This window comes from Pantherophis guttatus, chromosome 4 (genome assembly GCF_059756535.1).
Source record: "Pantherophis guttatus breed Tessera chromosome 4, ASM5975653v1, whole genome shotgun sequence".
In the NCBI taxonomy this organism is placed as follows: Eukaryota; Metazoa; Chordata; class Lepidosauria; order Squamata; family Colubridae; genus Pantherophis; species Pantherophis guttatus.
In genome coordinates this window covers 103,787,962-103,807,542 of record NC_142066.1, presented here as the reverse complement: position 1 = coordinate 103,807,542, position 19,581 = coordinate 103,787,962, and the positions used below count along the sequence as shown (strand labels likewise).

The window sequence follows — 19,581 nt, the reverse complement described above, 5'->3', positions numbered from 1 at the left end:
AGATAATAGTATTAAACTCTTAATTCAAATGGTTTAAACTAAGAATAATCTTGCATCTTCTCTGTATTCATCTCCTACTATTAATCTTCCAGCCTATTTTCTTTCATCTAAAATTATATTGATTTTCTTCTCCAGCCATTGGTACCATTGGTGCCACACAAGATTTCTTCCTTATCCTGGAGTTCCAGCATCAATCTATCCATTTTGGCACATTCTGTTATCTTTGAGATGATTTTATCTTTAGTTGGGAGTTGGTCTAATTTCCAATTTTGAGCGAACAGTAATCGTGCTGCTGTCAGAATATGTATAATAAGATATTTTGTCTCTTTGGTGTATTGTGCTGCTATCATGCCGAATAAAAAGAATTCTGGGCTATCTTCTACTTGTAGGTTCATTATTTCCTCAATGATTTTCTTTATGTCTTGCCAATATTGTTGGGTCTTCGTACATTTCCACCAAGCATGGTAATATGTCCCCTTTTTTGTTTTACACTTCCAACAGAATGGGGAGGTGTTCAGGTATATTTTGGCTAATCAAGCCAGTGGTAAATGCCATCTGTAGAACATTTTGATAAGATTCTCTTTATACGATGTGGCCCTTGTCATTTTAATGTTTTGTTTCCACAATTTCTCCCAATTTGCCAATTGAATGTTATGCCCTATGTCCCTAGCCCACCTTATCATGTTTTCTTTTACTGTTTCTTCTAATAATTTGTATCTAAGAAGATAGTTATATATTTTGGTTATCATCTTTTGTTCTGCACCTTGTAAAATCTTTTCCAATTCATTCAGGTTGTTTGAGATTCCATATTGTTTTTTGTCTGCTGTGTATCTTGAGTATATTTGAGTATAAGGCCACCATTCAATATTTATGCCACCATTTTGAAGTTGCTGTCTTGGAATAAGTTCGCCTTCCTGGTTTAATAGGTCTTGATACCGCATCATCTTTCCTATCTCAAGAGTGTTTGGATGTATCAATGCCTCCATCGGGGACCACCATTTTGGTGTTCTGATGTAATGATTTTTCTTAATTCCTTGCCAAATCTTGAGTAGTGAAACTCGAATTATATGTCGTTGGTAATACTTATGTCGTTTGTCCAGTCCGTCCCATAAGAAAGCATGTCAACCTCATGTTAAATCAAAGCCTTCTAAATATAGAGTTCTTTTATTGTCCAATTTCATCCATTCTTTAATCCAAGTCAGCCCTGATGCCTTATAGTAGAGTTCCCAATCTGGTATTGCTAGGCCTCCTTTGTCTCTTGAATCTTGTAAAGCTTTGATCTTAATTCTAGCCTTCTTTCCCTGTCAGATATAAGTCATTATTGTTTTGTTAAGGTTCTTGAAAAAATCTCTTCCCGGATGTATTGGTATTACCTGGTATAGATATAATACTCTTGGTAATACGTTCATTTTTATTGAGGCAATTCTGCCCAACAGTGACAGTTGTAGTCTATTCCAAATTTCCAAATCTTTTTAAATTTGTTTTAGTAATTTGGTATAATTGTCTTCTTTAATTGTAGTTGCTTGTAGTTATTTTTTGTCAGTACTTTCGTTTTTTGTTTATTTATTTTGAGGCCCGCGACTTCCCCATATTCCTCTATCATTGCCATCAACCTGGGTCCAGATAGTGTTGGGTTTTCCAGAATGAAAATTACGTCATCTGCGAAGGCGAGCAGTTTATACTCCTCTCCCCGAATCTTGAGACCTTTAATTTCTTCCTCCTTCCCGATTTCGTTTAGTGCAACTTCCAATGCTATTATAAATAATAAGGGTGACATAGGACATCCTTGTCGTACTCCTTTCTGAATATCAAAAATTTGTGTCATGTCACCATTTATTGAGATTTTTGCTGTTTGGTGGGAATATTTTTTTTTATCAATTTGAGAAATTTCATTCCACAGTTCATCGACTCAAGTTGTGTTGTAAGAAAAGACCAATTTAAATTGTAGAAGGCCTTCTGGGCGTCGAGAGATATTAGAGCCACTTCTTTGTCTATCTTCTGATCGTAGTATTCCAAAATATTTATAATCGTTCTCAAATTGTTTTTAATCTGTCTCCTAGGTATAAAGCCATTTTGGTCAGGATGTATGTATTTGTGAATTATTGCTTTGAGTCTCTGCGCCAGTATTGACATGAATAGTTTATAATCCACATTGAGTAATGAAATTGGTCTATAGTTTCTAACTTGGGTTGGGTCTGTGTCTTCTTTGTGTATTAATGTAATAATGGTTTCTGTCCAAGATTTTGGAATTTCAGCTGTCGTTAATGCTGCATTAAAAACTTGTAGCAATATTTCATCTATTGATTGTTGGCAGTGTTTGTAAAATTCGGTAGGAATTCCATCTAAATCCTGGGGTTTTATTATTCTTTTGTTTTTTGCGAGCTTCAATCAATTCGAACATTGTTATGGGCCGGTTCAAGATCTCTCTGTGTTCTTCTTCAAAGTGTGTAATATTAGTTTTACGAAGGTATTTTCTGATTTGGTCTTCCGGGACATCTTCCTGTCGGTAGAGTTTTTGAAAGAATGTTTTAACTATGTTTTTCTTATTTAGATGTGTATGAAATAAAGTTCCTGATTCATCCTGAAGTTGGTGAATAATTCTTTTTTCTGTTTGCTTTTTTAATTTGTAAGCTAATCAGCATCCAGTTTTATTTGCATGTTCAAAATTGGTCTGCTTTACCATTCTTATTTTTTGTGCCAATTCAGTTTTTGTAGTTAAATTTAATTTGTGTTTAGCCGAATTAAGTTTTTGTTGCGCTATCTTGTTGTTAGGGTGCTATTGTAATTTAGTTTCTTCTATCTTAATTTCTTCCAGTAGATCACTCCTAATTCTTTGTTTCTCTTTTTTTCTTTTTGCTACATATGCGATAGTTAGGCCTCTAATATAAGCTTTCGTCGTATCCCATAAATTTTGTAACAACGTTTGATCCTTTGTGTTGATTTGGAAAAATATCTTAAGTTCCTTTTCTATCATTTGTAAGTACTCTTTTTCCTTTATTATACTTGTGTCCATTTTCCATCTTTTTTGTTTTCGAAAACCTTTCCAGATTATTTTAATGGGATTATGATCAGCCCATATGCTGGGCATAATTTCTGCATCATGTGTTTCTTTGCTTAATTGAGGTGTCATCCAAGCCATATCCAGTCTGGACCACAATTGATGTGGGCCAGAGAAATATGTATATTGTTTTAACTTTGGTGTTTAATTCTCGCCAGGTGTCATGTAGACTCATTTCTTGTGCCAAACCCTTGAATGTTTGTGGCAATGTCTTCCTTTTAATTTTATTCTTCCTATTACTATGATAATCTTCTTGTGAGTTTATAATCACATTAAAATCTCCGACGATACAAACATTTTCATAATCCAATTCTTTTAGTTTGTCGTGTAATCTTTTGTAGAAATCTGTTTGGTTTCCATTTGGAGCATAAATAGCTACTAACAATATTATTTTTGTTTCCAATTTTACTTCTATCATTAAGACTCGACCCTCTTTATCCGTGTGAATTAACTTAGTTCTTATATGATCTCTGACATATATTACCACTCCCCTTTTTTTACAATCGCCTAAGGATGTGTATATTACTCCTAATTTTTTGTTTTCAAGTAGTTTTTTCTGTTGTTTTCTTATGTGTACTTCTTGTAATGTAATTATGTCTGCCCCTAGTTTTTGCAGTTTAGTGAATATTTTTTTCTTTTTTTCTTTTTTTTATTGAAAAGTTTTACAAAAAACAAAAATTTTCTTCCCCCCCATATTCCCCCCACCCTTTCCCTCCCCTCATCCCCCCCCAGACTTCCCAGAGCAAAATACAAGGTATTTCATTTAACAATCATAAACTAGATTAACCTACTTATCCTCAGACTACTAATTCCCCCCCTGAAATCTTAACTCCACTATAGATGACATAATACTTCTAATACTTAACGTTCATTCATAAGCTATTTGATATTTTCTTGTCTGATACTTATTTTGAATATAGTCAATCCATCTTCTCCATTCCGATACATATCTTTCTTGTGTATAGTCCTTCAGGTACGCTGAGATTTTCGCCATTTCTGCTAGGTTTGTTACTTTCAATATCCACTCTTCAATAGTAGGCAAAGAGTCCTTCTTCCAATATTGTGCTACCAACAGCTTAGCTGCTGATATTAAATTCAAAATCAATTTAGTCTCTGATACTGTACAGTCCATAGTTATATCCAGTAGAAACAATTGAGGAGTAAATTTCAACCTTCTTTTCAGAATATTCTGCATCACCCGCCAAATTTTTATCCAAAATGCCTTGATTTTCTTACAGGTCCACCATGTATGATAATAGGTTGCATCATTACATTCACATCTCCAACATTTAGCTTGCAAATTAGAGTACATACATGATAATTTTTTAGGATCTAAGTGCCATTTATAAAACATTTTATAAAAAATCTCTCTCAAATTTTGTGCTTGCGTAAATTTAATATTTCCTACCCAAATCTTTTCCCACATTTCCATCATCACTGGTTCCTGAAAGTTTTGTGCCCATTTTATCATACAATCCTTAACTAATTCCGTTTCTGAATCTATTTCCAATAATGCATTATACAACCTTTTAATATGCATCTGGCTTTGATCTCTAATCTGTTTCACCAGATTTTCCTCATTTTGCATAACACCAAATTTTTGATCTTCCCTCCATCTAGTTTGAAGCTGACCATACTGAAACCAAGTATAAATTATCCATTCTTCTTTTAATTCATCTAAAGATTTCAGTTGCAACTTACCCCTTTCCAAAAAAAGAAGCTCTTTATAAGTAATCACCTCTGTTTTTTGCTCTATACTTATATTTTCTATTGCATGTCTGAGATTTGCCCATATGGGTATCTTATAGTTTAGCTTATATTGGTACTTTTTCCAAACCCTCAACAACGCATTTCTGAATATATCACCCTTAAACACTTTATCCACTTTTTTTCATATAACAAATAAGCATGCCATCCATATAACAAATCATAACCTTCTATGTTTAACATTCTTTCTTCAGTTAAGTTAAACCAATCACTAATTTGTGATAAAGCAGCTGCTTCATAATACAATCTTAAATTAGGCATTTTAAGACCTCCTCTCTCATATATATCCTGTATAATTTTCAGTTTCACTCTTGGTTTCTTCCCAGCCCAGATGAAAGTATTAACCCCTTTCTGCCATTCCATCAAATTTCCATCTTTCTTAAGCACTGGTATCATTTGAAACAAAAATAAAAAACTAGGTAGTACATTCATTTTTATTGCTGCTATCCTTCCCAGTAATGATAGTTGTAACTTTTTCCAATTTTCCATTACTTTCTGTACTTTTTGCCAAATAATTTCATAATTATTTTTAAACAATTTCGTGTTTGAGGCTGCAATATATACTCCTAGATACTTAACCTTTTTAACTATGTCAGGGTAAATGTCTAATACTCCCAGGCAGGGGCTGGCACCTCCCCATATCCCATCATACCCCCTTACCTCAGACTCCTCCCCTGATGTATAAAAGGGTCCTACACGTGGGCATCCAGCAGTTCCAGATTTGTGCCTGCAAAAACAAGACAGAGGTCAGTGACCTTTACCCTGAATTGGGCCTAGGAGGACTCCAGGCCTAGAATAAAGAATCAATGAAGAGATACCATTGTCTCCTGTGAGTTATTGGGTTAGATCCATCCAGCATTAACAAATTGGCAGCAGAGGATGGTTGCCCATAACTCTAAAGAATGACAGATCAAGTCGTTCACTCTGATAAGAAGAGCAGAGTAAACACCAGGGCATTCACCAAGAGGATGGCTGCTCAACTGACACCCAAAGGTGCCATGCCAAGAGCCATCCCAGCTGGAAGTGGACAGGACATCAAGCCGGGCCCACTCCTTTGTAAAGAGAGACCACAGGAGGAAGCAGATGACCACGAAAGAGAAGAGCCACGAGAGGAAAACGAACTGAGAATGGCCCTGCTGAAAATGATGGAAGCGTCCATCAGCAATGGAGAGCTCATCATGAAACTCCAAGGCCTCCTAGAAACCCATGGAGCAGCGATGAGCACCCAAGAACAGGCCCAAGAAGACGCCAGCCCGGTAAGGGAAAGGGAAGGGGATTCCCTCGCAAAGGCCCCAGACATAGAGGGGCTCAGTTTCGCGCCAATTTCCCGGCAGCCATCTTGGAATGGTCAGCAACCAATGGGAGGCCAGTATTTGAATCCAATGGCGGGAAACAGCCAAGGCCCCGAAACAAATGGGCGGCATCCAGAAAACAACTGCAATAGACAAATCCAAGCAAATCAGAACTTGCCTAGCGTGCTCGAGATAGAGAAAGCAATAGAGACTCTAGCGGCAGCCTTTGGCTCCACATTCAAGCCTCCCACACCAACCGCAAGCCACAAGAAAAACCTCGAGGGCCAAGAAGGCACCAGAGTGACCACTGGCTACGAGACACCAACCCTATCACTACCAAAGGGGGCAACATGCTTCCATGACGAACAAGAAACCCCGACCGCCTATGGAGCAGAACAAAGGCAGGACTCGAACTCACCACCCGCCTCACTAACTATGAGGGATCCAAGAGAAGAAAGACGCACCAGCTACCTACCTGCTCCGTGACCTCTGCCAGGCTTCTCCAACCGACCAGGGGCCAGCACATCCGGATCAGGACCAGCCATCGCCACCACCGCTGCCGCTGCGCCACCGATCCTTGAAAGTCCTCAACTTACAACTGTTTCGATCCCGAGCCTCCAGCCATTCTTCGCCGGGGACTACACAGCCCAGCAGCGACTTCCAGGGTCCCACAATGCATCCAGACCCACCAGGGGTGAGTCAAGCACTCCACCAGCAGGCCTAGGCCTAGGCCTGAGAACTGCAGCTATGAGCTCCCCTCCAGAGGGCCTCCAGCATGAAATGGGCCTCGCACATGCTCAGACACCACCTGCAGGAAGAGAAGGGAGGAACATAGAGATAAGTCAGAACATAGAGACAAGTCAGTACAGAATAGCCATATTGTGAGTTCCCTCACTCACAAAACCATGGACAGCTACCCTCTGTAAGTAACCATTCTAACAATTCTGGGGCTTTACCTGTCAACTTTCCCAAACTGCAAATAGATGGAAAAAATCTTCTAGAGTGGAGTCAACAGCTGCAGATAGTTTTTATGAAAGAAAACTTACTTTTCCTAATATCAGATCCACCCCAGAAACCCTGGACTTTTGAAATTGACTGTAACCACCACAGGGCTTTTTGTATTTTGTTAACCAGTATTTCTCCAACTTTGTACCCAAGCATAGGGAATCACATGACAGTGCATGAAGTGACACAAAAACTTTATAACCTTTTTTACAGCAGAAATAGAGCAACCACAACTAGGATTTCCAGAGAATTCCATTCTGCCAGACTTAGACCAGGGGTCCCCATGAGTGAACACCTGTTAAAACTTAATGCAACCAGGACTGAATTAATGCATAGGGGTGAAGCAATCACTGAGGAGAGTATGAGTATAGTCATAAACTCTTTAGACAGTAGCTGGGACAACTTTGTGATACAATTGGACAGCCTCAGTCTAGAACACTTAACATTAGACACACTCACTAACTGCCTTGTTGCAGAGGATAATTTAAGGAGGGACCGCCACATGTCAAGAAGGGACCCCAGACCCACCAAAAGAGTTGAGTTCCAGGACAGGAGAAAGGTTGCCCCAGAATGTTTTTCCTGTGGGTCCAGGAATCATTTAAGGGGGGATTGCCCCAGAGATGATAGGGACAGGGGATATAGAGAGAGATGGTCACTAGACCACAGACATTTCAGGGAATGGGGACGTGGGTAGTCACCCAACCCTAGAAAAAGCGGTGAACGCAGGGATGCTTCCAGAGATAGCAACCCAGGGACAATGTACGGCTTCAGGTATGGTAAAGCAGACCCCAAGCAGGGGACAGATGAGAACATGTGGCTTCTGGATTCAGGAGCCACTAATCATACAACACACAACCCCAATCTATTCACCTCTCTCGTAGAAATAGACTTCAAGATCAGAATGGCTAACCAGAGCACAGCCAAGGTCATAGGGAGAGGGAATGTACATATACCAGGGGTTGGGAAAATAGAGGGGGTACTGTACGTGCCAGAAATACCCCACAATGTCTTAGCCATCGCAAAGCTCACAACAGACACAGACACAGAGGTAACATTCAAGGAAGGCAGGGTACAGATACCCAACCAAGGAAAAAGGGTTGGCAAGGTAACCACACATGATGGATTACCGTACTTTACACCCAGTGAGAACAGCGAGAGAAGTATAAACACAAGCATCACCCATGACCAGGGGGAAGACACTGAAACTAGAGGGGGACCCCAGGAGGAAACAAACACTGTGTCACCAGGCAAAAACAAGGTATCCGTGGGGAAACCCATCCACGATAATTGTGCCCACCTCCTTCACAGAAGGCTAGGACATATCAGTTTCCCGGTTGTAGAAAAAATGCTAGGATGTACAGAGGGTTTGAAAGTAAAGGACTGCAAAAATTATTTGGAGTGTTCAGTGTGTAAATCTTCAAAAATTAAGGTCAAAGCGAGGCCCAAAAGGTCAGAGTGCACAATTTGACCACCTATTTCAGCTAGTACACATGGATTTAGTGGGACCACTGAGACCTTCCATTGGACACAGGAAAAGGTTTTTCTTAACCATAGTAGACGACTACAGCAGGTATGGCTATGTGTACTCTCTCAAGCATAAAAATGAGACATTCCAAAGGTTCAAAGACTTTTATAAAAGGGTGGAACTACAACATGGGGTGAAAATCAAACAGATAATGACTGACCGGGGCACAGAATTCATGGCCAAGGACTTTGCAAAATGGTTAAGGGAGAGGGGCATATTGCATTTTAGTTCCACCTCTTTTTCCCCATTCCAGAATGGGGTCATAGAACGAAAAAATGGATTGCTCCAAACAATGATGAGGTGTGTTTTGGAGGACGCTGGAATGAGCCAATCATTCTGGTCAGAGGCACTACACTATTCAAATTACACACTAAACAGGTTGTGGTCAAGCTCAATCAATAAAACCCTATACGAACTAATGTACAATAGAAAACCTAACCTAGCCCACCTACACGTATTTGGTGCCCCAGCTGACGTCCATATTCCCCGACAGCTAAGGAAGAAGGGAGAAAAGGTGTCAAAAAGACTAAGGTTCGTGGGCTATGAGCCTGGAACAAAGGGATTCAGATTTGTAGACTGCAATAACAAATTCATTGTGTCCAGGTCTGCGGAATTCCATGAGCACTCGAATTGGTCAAAGTTCCACTGCAATGACATTTTCCTTGGCAGAGACATGCAACCACATAACCAAAGCGACAAAGAACTGACCACCAGGGGGCCAGAGGAAATTGAAACAGACAGACCCAAACACCAAGAACTGAAAGCCAAGGAATGGAAAGAAGGACACCCCACACTGAACCTAGATAGCCTCACCCAAAAAGAAGCCGAATGCCTGCGTGAAGCAGATATGCCTCCAGACAGACCAACTAGATCCAGTAGGAGCAAGTTACCAAAGAGACTAGAGGACTACGTCATGTCCATACACACAGAGCATTTCACACCCAGTTCCTACGAAGAGATACTCGGCCTCCCCCAGGAAGAGAGGGAAAGGTGGAAGCAAGCCATGGAAAAGGAGATGGAGAGCCTCCGAGAACTACAAGTATACTCGCCAGCTCAAGCACCTGAGAACAAAAAGCCAATTGGGACCAAGTGGGTGTTCAAAGTCAAAACACTCGAAGACAACAAAACGCTCTACAAAGCGAGGTTGGTCGCACAAGGCTTCGCCCAAAGGTACCCGGAAGACTACACAGACACCTACTCCCCCACAATCAGGGCTGAGAGTGTCAAGAGCACTCTAGTAATTGCCACCATCCTAGGGCTGGAAGTATTCCAATTCGACGTGCAAATCACATATCTACATGCAGAATTGGATAAGGAGATCTATGTTAAGGCCCCACCAGGATACAACGATGGAAAGGACAACACATGGCTCCTGAACAAAAGTTTATATGGACTCAAACAGTCTGGCAAGAGGTGGTATGACTGTCTAGCCAAAGCTCTCAACACCATGGGCTTCAAAGCCACCTCTGCAGACAAATGTTTTTTCACAAAGAGAGAGGGAGAAGCATTCGAAGGTGTTCTTGTGTATGTGGATGATATATTGTACATAGGGAAGCAAAGGGCCAAATGCGATAAATTTGCCACCGAGTTAGGAAATCATTTCTCTCTGAAGTCACTAGGGAAGATAGACAAGTACCTAGGGGTGCAAGTGATTAAAACTGACAAGGGCTTCTGGATCTCACAAAGAGACAAAATCATGGAACTGTTATCCAAATGCAACATGTCAGGGGCAAAACCCTACGAGACACCCATGCAACCAGACTTCATAAGGAGCATGTACAATGAAGCTGAACCCTTCGTTGACAACAAGCTGTACAGGTCAACAATAGGCTCGCTACTCTACATCTCCAACTGGACGAGGCCTGACATCGTTCTGGCCATCAATCTACTGTCCAGACACGTGAGCAAGCCCACTGTCCTGCACTGGGATGCCATAAAAAGACTGCTCATGTACCTGAAACACAGTGCCAACGCCCAGCTGTGCCTCGAACCAGACCTGTCTGAGAAACCCAAGTTAACCTGCTATGCAGACGCTGACTGGGCTTTATATCCTAATCTTCGAAAGAAATATCACTAGAAGTGTCGAAAATGATTATAATGATGATAATTTGTAAAAATCCACTCAAATTGGGAATTCCGGAGTTTGTCCCACCTCTCTCCACACTCTCCCACAAACCGTTTCGTTCTCAGATTGTCCGGTTCAGTCCAAAATCCAATCGATGCCAATAACCTCCGGTGCGATCAATTTATAAAGATCCGTCCAAAATCCTTTTCTCCAGTCTCCAGCACACCACACTCCTCACACTCTCTTCGTTCACTTCAGTATTGCACGATCTGTTCTTGTTCTATATTTATCCAATTCTATCCACTCAATCCAGTCCACACTCATAGGATCTAATAGTATCAAAGTTTTAAAGTTTTAAATCATCCACAAGTCTAATCATAATATTCGTAATTAACAGCTACCTTCCTCCACTCTCTCCATACACTCCGGCTGTTCAAGTTTTGCTCTGTCACGTTCCGTTCAAAATGGCTCCATTCCGATCAATCCTTCTGTCGCCGCTTGTCTTATCTCTTTTTCCAGGGTTCTCTACCACCAGCGTCTACTTCTTACTATCAGATGATTTTTGGGTTTTTCTAAGTTTTAGTCTCCTGTTGATGACTTCTTTTCATTTTCGATCTTCGCTTCCCACTTGCACAGTTATCAGCACCTCCGACCAGCCCTGGAAGGCTGGTTTTTCCTCACTCTGGATTAAGGTATTTATCTTGTACCTTCGGAGAAGTTGCGATCTCCTCTGAAGTCCTAAGATATTCCCCTTTAAACTACTGATCCCTGCGAGAGCAATAGCGCCTGTTTCGGCTCCAGATGTGGGAATGTTAGGAACCCAGGAACGGAGCTCCATCCCTTTCATCCCTAACAAGCTGAGGTCACTGCCGGAAGTCTGGCCTGGCCTAACCTCTCTTTTAAACTGTTTTTAAAAAATTTTAAATTTTAAATTTTTCGTATGAATTTGGGGTGTTTTAAATTTTGTTTTCCGGGCCAATTATTTAATTGTATTTTAATGGTTTTTTAACATTTGTATTATATGTATTTTATTTGTCTGTTTACCGCCCTGAGTCCTTCGGGAGTTATTTATTCAATAAATAATAATAATATATCAATTAGCTGAAATTATTTAATAATTTTAATTATTTTTAATTGATTGATGTCTGTCTTTGTGCTTTTAATAGACTGTACACCGCCCTGAGTCCTTTGGGAGAAGGGCGGTATAGAAATAAATTTATTTATTTATTTATTTATTTATTTATTTATTTATTTATTTATATATCCTTTTGTCACGAGTTCTCTTGATTTTATTTTAAAACCTACTTGACAGAATTTAGCATCTCATAATAATTCAACCATTTGTGTTTGTCTATTATTTCTCATCTATTAAATACTCCTGAAAGCGACAAAGGTGTTTTCATACACAACCTGGATTTCTATTTATTCAAAATTCTTAATATGGAGCTTCTAACATGATGAATTATTTAGCATTTTCAACTTGGTTGTCTCACTTATCTATCACACTTTGAAATTAGAATACCATCTACATGTTTATTTTTTCCTAAAATGAATAGTGGCATATATGCAGTTATTAATGACAGTATTGGAATTATGGAGACCCAGTAAATTGTTTATTTGTTTATTGGTTTTGCAGAAATACCAATAGCACTTAAACTTATATACTGCTTCACAGTGCTTTACAGCCCTCTCTAAGGGGTTTATAGAGTCAGCATATTGGTCCCAACATTTTACTGACCTCGGAAGGATAGATGGCTATGCATCTCATATTATGTTTTGAGGCAGCTCACAATAATCAAGAAAACATATAAAAACCAAATGATCCTTAACCTCAAGTGCCAAACCAGCCTCCAACCTCAACACCCATCACCATCTAATGCTTGGAGGAAGAATCGGGTTTTTATAGCAATTAGTCAAAATCCACAAGTGACAAATGGATTTAACTAACTGTTTTGCAGAAGTCAATTATTTCCTGGATAAAGTATAGGAACTGGAATACTTTTTCAGGTTTCCCGTTTGATTTGTTTTAAAAATATTGTTTGTTTTTATCCATCTTTAAACTGCATACATATAAAACGTTAAAATAAATACTTCACAAATCAACTCAATTTGAGGTAAATTGACAACCTTTAAATTGATCTTAGTGTTTTAAACAAAGGTTGGGCAGAATTCATTTTTCTGTTCCAAAGCAACTTGTTGAACAATTTTGTATCTAATAAGACTGAACTACTATATTATAGAACAAAATAAAATACGTGAGGTTGTGAAAGAAAGCTGTCTTCCAACAATAAGATGTTGGAAGAAAATTGTTAACCTGTTCTCCCCCCCTCTCCCTCCCTCCCTCCAATCAGAAAGCTATGTGCTGTTGGCAGCAAAAAGCTTCTCATAGACTAAGCATGTTGTATGCTCTAAGTATTGTATTATCTGAAGATACTTGTTCCAAGTTCATGCTGATTGCAGAAAAAGGCAATGAAGATAAGAGGCTGAACTTAGTACCCTGGAGGTATATTAAGCCAAGAGAACCTATCCCATATAGGTTGCTATTGTTTTTGTGTATTGCAAGGATAAAGCTTATTGCCAATCCTGACTAAAGCTAGTACTGGTTCAAGAATTCATGAGTGTCCAATTTCATTTATCACTTGAAATCTTTTAACTGCTAATACTCAGCAGCAGATCTCAGACAATTCATAGAAGAAAATTAGACAGTGTTTTCCATCAGGTTTTTAACTGACATGTTACAGATGAAAATACCTAACCTGATATCTGTAAATATGTGTGCTTGTGTATATGTCATTGTGTGATGTCATTGTGTCACTTACCATTGGTTACTACTTACCATTAGCCCCGCCTCCTCTGTATATAAGTTCTCGCTCCTCCCAGATCAAAGCTTCTCTAATTGTGTTCCTGAGGAAGAAAAGAAATAAATATTACTATTACAAGAAAGTCTACAGTCTCTTATATATGGGCCTAACCAGAATAACCAAACTAGCAACAAATTGGTAGCAAGAGGATGGTTTGGTAGGCCCAACCAAACATAAAGATGCAAGACTCACAAAAAGAAAAAAGAAGACCTGCCACCCGATACATAACAAAAAGAATGGCAGCCCAGCTGACTCCTGACATATATACACCAATTGAAAACATGAAGAAACAAACGCAATCACAAGAATATGAACAGCTAACGCAAAACGAACAACCACTAGCTGAAGCAGAAGAACCCTTCTCAACGCCAAACAAAGAAGATGAAGTAAAAAGAAAAATACTACAATTAATAGAAACAACTACAACTGAATCAAATCTGCTTGTGAAAATCCGCAGCATGATAAAAGACCACGGAACAGCAGCAGATAACGAAAATAACAAACAAGAAAACTACGAGGTAAGAAACTCAACCCCTAACTTCAAAAACGACACCAAAGATGGCAACAGCTTCCCGCCTTTTTTATGGCAGCCATCTTACCCACCTAATACCTCTAAAATGCCCGACCAATTACTAAAAGAATCCCAAACCTCAAAATACGAAATGAAAAACGAAAACTACCAAGAAGATGACTACCTGAGCCCAAAAACAAATAAAAAACAATTATTTAAACAAAGCAAAGCTCAACCTACTGAAGTAGAAATAGACAACGCTATACAAGTGCTGACTGCAGCACTCGGGACTAAACTAAAAATACCAAACGAACTATCAGAAAATAAAACAGAAAATTCTAAACTACCATCAGCAAAAAGCCAAAAAGAAACAGACTATCTAAACAAAGACCTAGCCACCCGAAGAAAGACGCGCTGGCAATCATACTCACCTACCGAAGAGCGACTCGCAGAGCAACCCAGCTCCACCGGCAATAGTGGCAGAGAAAATGGCCGACAAGCCTCCAGTGTCTTCTCCCCCGATCCTCGCGACTCCAGAGACTCCACGACGAGCAGAGCAGCGTCCCAGGCATTTTCCAGCCACCAGAGGCCCTCTGGAAACAAAACAGAACAACAGAAGGCCATCTGGGACATCACCCCGGGAGCTGCAAACAAAGGAACCTCCCTCGCCGACTGCTGGAAGAAAATGAAGACTGAGCATGCCCAGAACGAGCCTGCAGAAAAGGAAAAAGGAAACATAGATACAAGTCAAGACAACATAGAGATAAGTAAATACAGACATACATCTACCATCCCCAGACCTTATTGCGAGTATGCTAAGGTCTTAAACCATGGACAACTACTAAACATGAATAACACCTCACTACACTCAGGGACAATACCTCCAGACTTTATAAAATTGAAATTAGATGGAAGCAACTTAATGGAATGGGATCAGTGTTTACAGATTGTATATTTGAAAGAAAATGTTTTATTTTTTATTGATAACCCACCAAATAAGCCTTGGACCCATGAAATAGACTGCCTCCATCACAAAGCATATTATATATTAATTGTTTCTATTTCTCAAAGTATACTCCCCAGTATAGAGCATAATTTAACTGTATTTGAAGTATATCAAAAATTATTCAGACTGTTCTATAGCAAAAATGTAGCCACCACCACAAAAATCTCTAGGGAATTCTATTCTGCCAAACTAAAACATGATACATCCATGAGTGAACATATCTTGAATCTAAACGCTGTAAGAGCAGACCTTATTCAAAGGGGAGAAACCATTTCTGACAACACCATGAAAAGCATTATAATTAACTCATTAGATCACAGCTGGGATAACTACATTACCTTGATAGATAACCTAAGTATAGAGCAAATTACTTTAGAAAATCTTACCAATAAGCTTATTACTGAAGATAGACTTAGAAGAGAGCGATATACACTACAAAGAGAAGGTAGAAATCAAAGAAGGACTGATTTCAGGGCCAGAGACAGATACCCACATGAATGTCTCACATGTGGATCTGAAAGACATCAGAGTAGAGACTGCCCCAAGAATATAGGATACAGTGACTCATATAAACACAAGGATAGGAGAATACACTTTTTAGACAGAACTTCCCCAGATTATAGGTATAAGAGAAGAGAATCACCACACTCTAGAGAAAGACAAACATACAGAAATAACCCTAAAGAAAATAAGAAAGGGTCACTATATGGAATAAGAAACAATAACACTTTGATGTCTGATTCACTCAACACCTGGCTCATAGATTCAGGAGCCACATGCCATACAACTCACAATAGAGAAATATTAAGCAACTTCACTGAAAAGAAATATTATATTAAAGTAGCAAACCAAAATAAAGTCCTAGTGAGAGGAATAGGAGACACGCATATAAAGGGTATAGGAAAAATAGAGGGGGTACTATTTGTGCCCGAAATTCCAAATAACATATTGGCAACCCTAAAATTAAGCATAGAGAATGCAATAGAAACCATTTTCAGAGGTGGAAAGGTATTTATGACTAAGAACAACAGAAACATAGGTAAACTATTTACAAATGATGGACTAACATACCTACTGCCACAAGATAACGAACTAGTCTATGCAAACTATCAATTAAGAAACGAAAAGCCAAATTCAGATAGCCATGATGAAAGTAATAATAAGAATGCATCAACCACTGATACTAATATGTCTGAAAATTTAAACAATGGAAAACCTATTCACGATAATTGTAGTCACTTACTCCACAGAAAGCTAGGACACGCGAGCTTTCCAGTCATACGAAAAATGTTAGAGTGTTCCGAAGATTTAAAAATAAAGAACTGTAAAAATTACTTAGAATGCTCTGTGTGCAATTCATCCAAAATTAAAAACAAACCAAAACCCAAAAAAGCCACTCGCACCACACAATCAACCTTTCAACTAATTCATATGGATGTAGTAGGCCCATTAAAACCTTCAATTAAATATAAAAAAAGATACTTCCTGACCATAGTCGATGACTATAGTAGATTTGGTTTTGTATACACCCTTAATCACAAAAGTGAGGTTTTCAAAAAATTTAAGGAGTTCTTTAAGATGGTAGAAACGCAACACAATACCAAAATTAAACAAATAATGACTGACAGGGGGTCGGAATTCCTATCCAACGAATTTTCAACTTGGCTAAAATCACAAGGAATATTGCACTTTAAATCTTGTCCATTTTCCCCATTCCAAAATGGAGTTTCTGAAAGGAAAAATGGTTTGCTACAAACCATGGTTAAATGTGTGTTAGATGATGCTGGCTTAAACCAGTCATTCTGGGCTGAAGCCCTTACTTATTCCAATTACACTATAAATCGCTTATGGTCCAGTACAATCAACAAGACCCCATACGAACTCATGTATGGAAGGAAACCAAAAATTGGGCATTTGCACGTATTTGGTGTATCTGCTGATGTATATGTGCCCTCACAGTTAAGACGCAAAGGAGAGAAAGTATCCAAAAGACTGATATTTATGGGGTACGAATCAGGAACCAAGGGATATCGCTTCATTGATAAAAATAACCACTTCATTGTATCCAGATCTGCCGTGTTTCATGAACACATGAACTGGTCAAAATTACATCTCAATGAAATTTACCCAGAATCAAAAAATATTACACACACGCACGCAAAACATCACACATCAGATACGAACCCCAAATCCACGTCTACAAACAGAATCAAATGCCCAGTAATAGTTAATGATGAATGGAAAAAAGGACACCCCACTTTGAAGGTAGATCAATTAACCGAAAAAGAAGCTAAGTATATGCATAGCGATGAACATCCCCAGAATAGGCCCATTAGATCCAATAGGGGCATAATCCCTAAAAGATTAGATGATTACGTACTGTCTATCCAAGCTAAACACCTGACTCCTAACACATATGACGACATACTTAAGCTACCCCTAGAAGAAAAAAGTAAGTGGGAGGAAGCAATGAAAAAAGAGATGGACAGTTTGAGAGAACTAAATGTATATACACCAACAGACCTGCCCACTGAGAAATCCCCTATTGGCACTAGGTGGATCTATAAAATCAAGGAGCTAGAGGATGGTAAATTCCTATACAAAGCCAGGTTAGTGGCTCAAGGCTTTGCCCAAAGATTTCCGGATGACTATGAAGACACTTACTCCCCAACCGTTAGATCAGAAAGTGTGAAAACAGCACTAGTGTTAGCTTCTATCTTAAATCTGGAAGTATATCAATTTGACGTGCAGACAGCCTATCTGCACGCTGATCTAGATAAAGAAATTTATGTGAAAGCACCCCCAGGAAAGGATACAAAAAAGGGAGAAATTTGGCTATTAAATAAGAGCCTTTATGGACTAAAACAGTCCGGTAAGCGGTGGTATGAGTGCTTATCAAAGATACTTAAAAATATAGGCTTTGTGGCTACTTCATCTGATTTTTGCTTTTTCACGAAAAAAAATAATGATTCTATTGAATATGTTTTGATTTATGTTGATGATATATTGTATTTTGGACATGACAAAATTAAATGTGATAATTTCGCTGAACAACTAGGCAAAAATTTCAACTTAAAAATATTAGGAAAGGTAAATAAGTATCTAGGAGTCCAAATTGACAAAACAGATAAGGGATTCAAATTATCTCAGAAAGACAAGATTATGGAACTCATACAAAAATGTAACTTAATTAACTCAAAAATTTGTGATACTCCTATGTCAACTGATTTTTATAGGAATGTGTATAATGAGTACGAACCATTCAAGGATAACACTTTATATCGATCAATTATTGGGTCCTTATTATACATATCTAATTGGACCAGGCCTGATATCACCCTTGCCGTAAATTTGTTGTCAAGACATGTAAGCAATCCTAACTCATACCACTGGGAGGGAATTAAAAGGATTCTAAAATATCTAAAATCTAGCATTGATATGTGCTTATTCTTAGAACCATTCATTTCTGAAAAACCAACTTTGACCTGCTACGCTGATGCTGATTGGGCTACTGATTCAAAAACCAGAAAAAGCACTTCTGGATATGTTTTTCTTATAAATGGCTGTGCGGTGCACTGGTACACAGGCAAACAGAATTTAATTGCCACTTCTACAGCAGAAGCCGAATATGTTTGCTTATCCAAAGCGGTCAACAATCTAACTTGGTTCGATGATTTGTTATCCAATGTGTGGGATGAACCTGTTTATCCAATTATTATCAATGAGGACAATAAGGCAGCAATTGATATATCAGCTTCCGAAGCAATAGGTCAACGATCTCGACATATCGATATCAAATATAAACATGTGAGGCAACTGTCAAGTATAGGATTTATTAAAGCTGTCCATTGCGATACCAATGAACAAATTGCTGATATCCTCACTAAGCCATTGCCAATCAAACAACATATGTATTTGACTTCCAAACTTAATGTACATATATAATCTTAATAACTCACCATTAGTTAGGTATTTTAGAGGGGGATTTGTTACAGATGAAAATACCTAACCTGATATCTGTAAATATGTGTGCTTGTGTATATGTCATTGTGTGATGTCATTGTGTCACTTACCATTGGTTACTACTTACCATTAGCCCCGCCTCCTCTGTATATAAGTTCTCGCTCCTCCCAGATCAAAGCTTCTCTAATTGTGTTCCTGAGGAAGAAAAGAAATAAATATTACTATTACAAGAAAGTCTACAGTCTCTTATATATGGGCCTAACCAGAATAACCAAACTAGCAACATGACATCTATCCTATTACATTCTGCCTGATTGCCCAAAATATGGAGGTTCAAGCCAGTGGAGCATTCAGGTTAGCCAAAGGGATATGTATTGTGCTCATAAGAAAACTCCTGACTCAGTGACAACAGTGCACTTACAGAGACCTGTATTATAATACCAAACTTTCTACAGTTTGGCATCCTACACATGAATTAAAATTGAGTAATAGTAAAATGTAGTAGTTATGTTGCTGGACTAGGAATAG

General features: G+C 38.7%; 1 long non-coding RNA gene across 1 annotated transcript; it reads right to left on the bottom strand.

The window, feature by feature from the left end:
* Positions 1-13,491: 13,491 nt before the first annotated feature.
* LOC117679948 (uncharacterized) lies at positions 13,492-19,293 on the bottom strand. The gene is made up of 3 exons (XR_004595491.3): positions 19,181-19,293; positions 14,516-14,797; positions 13,492-13,616 (listed from the first exon to the last, which is right to left on the bottom strand). It is a non-coding gene; the product is annotated as an uncharacterized LOC117679948 (long non-coding RNA).
* Between the last annotated feature and the right edge of the window lie 288 nt (positions 19,294-19,581).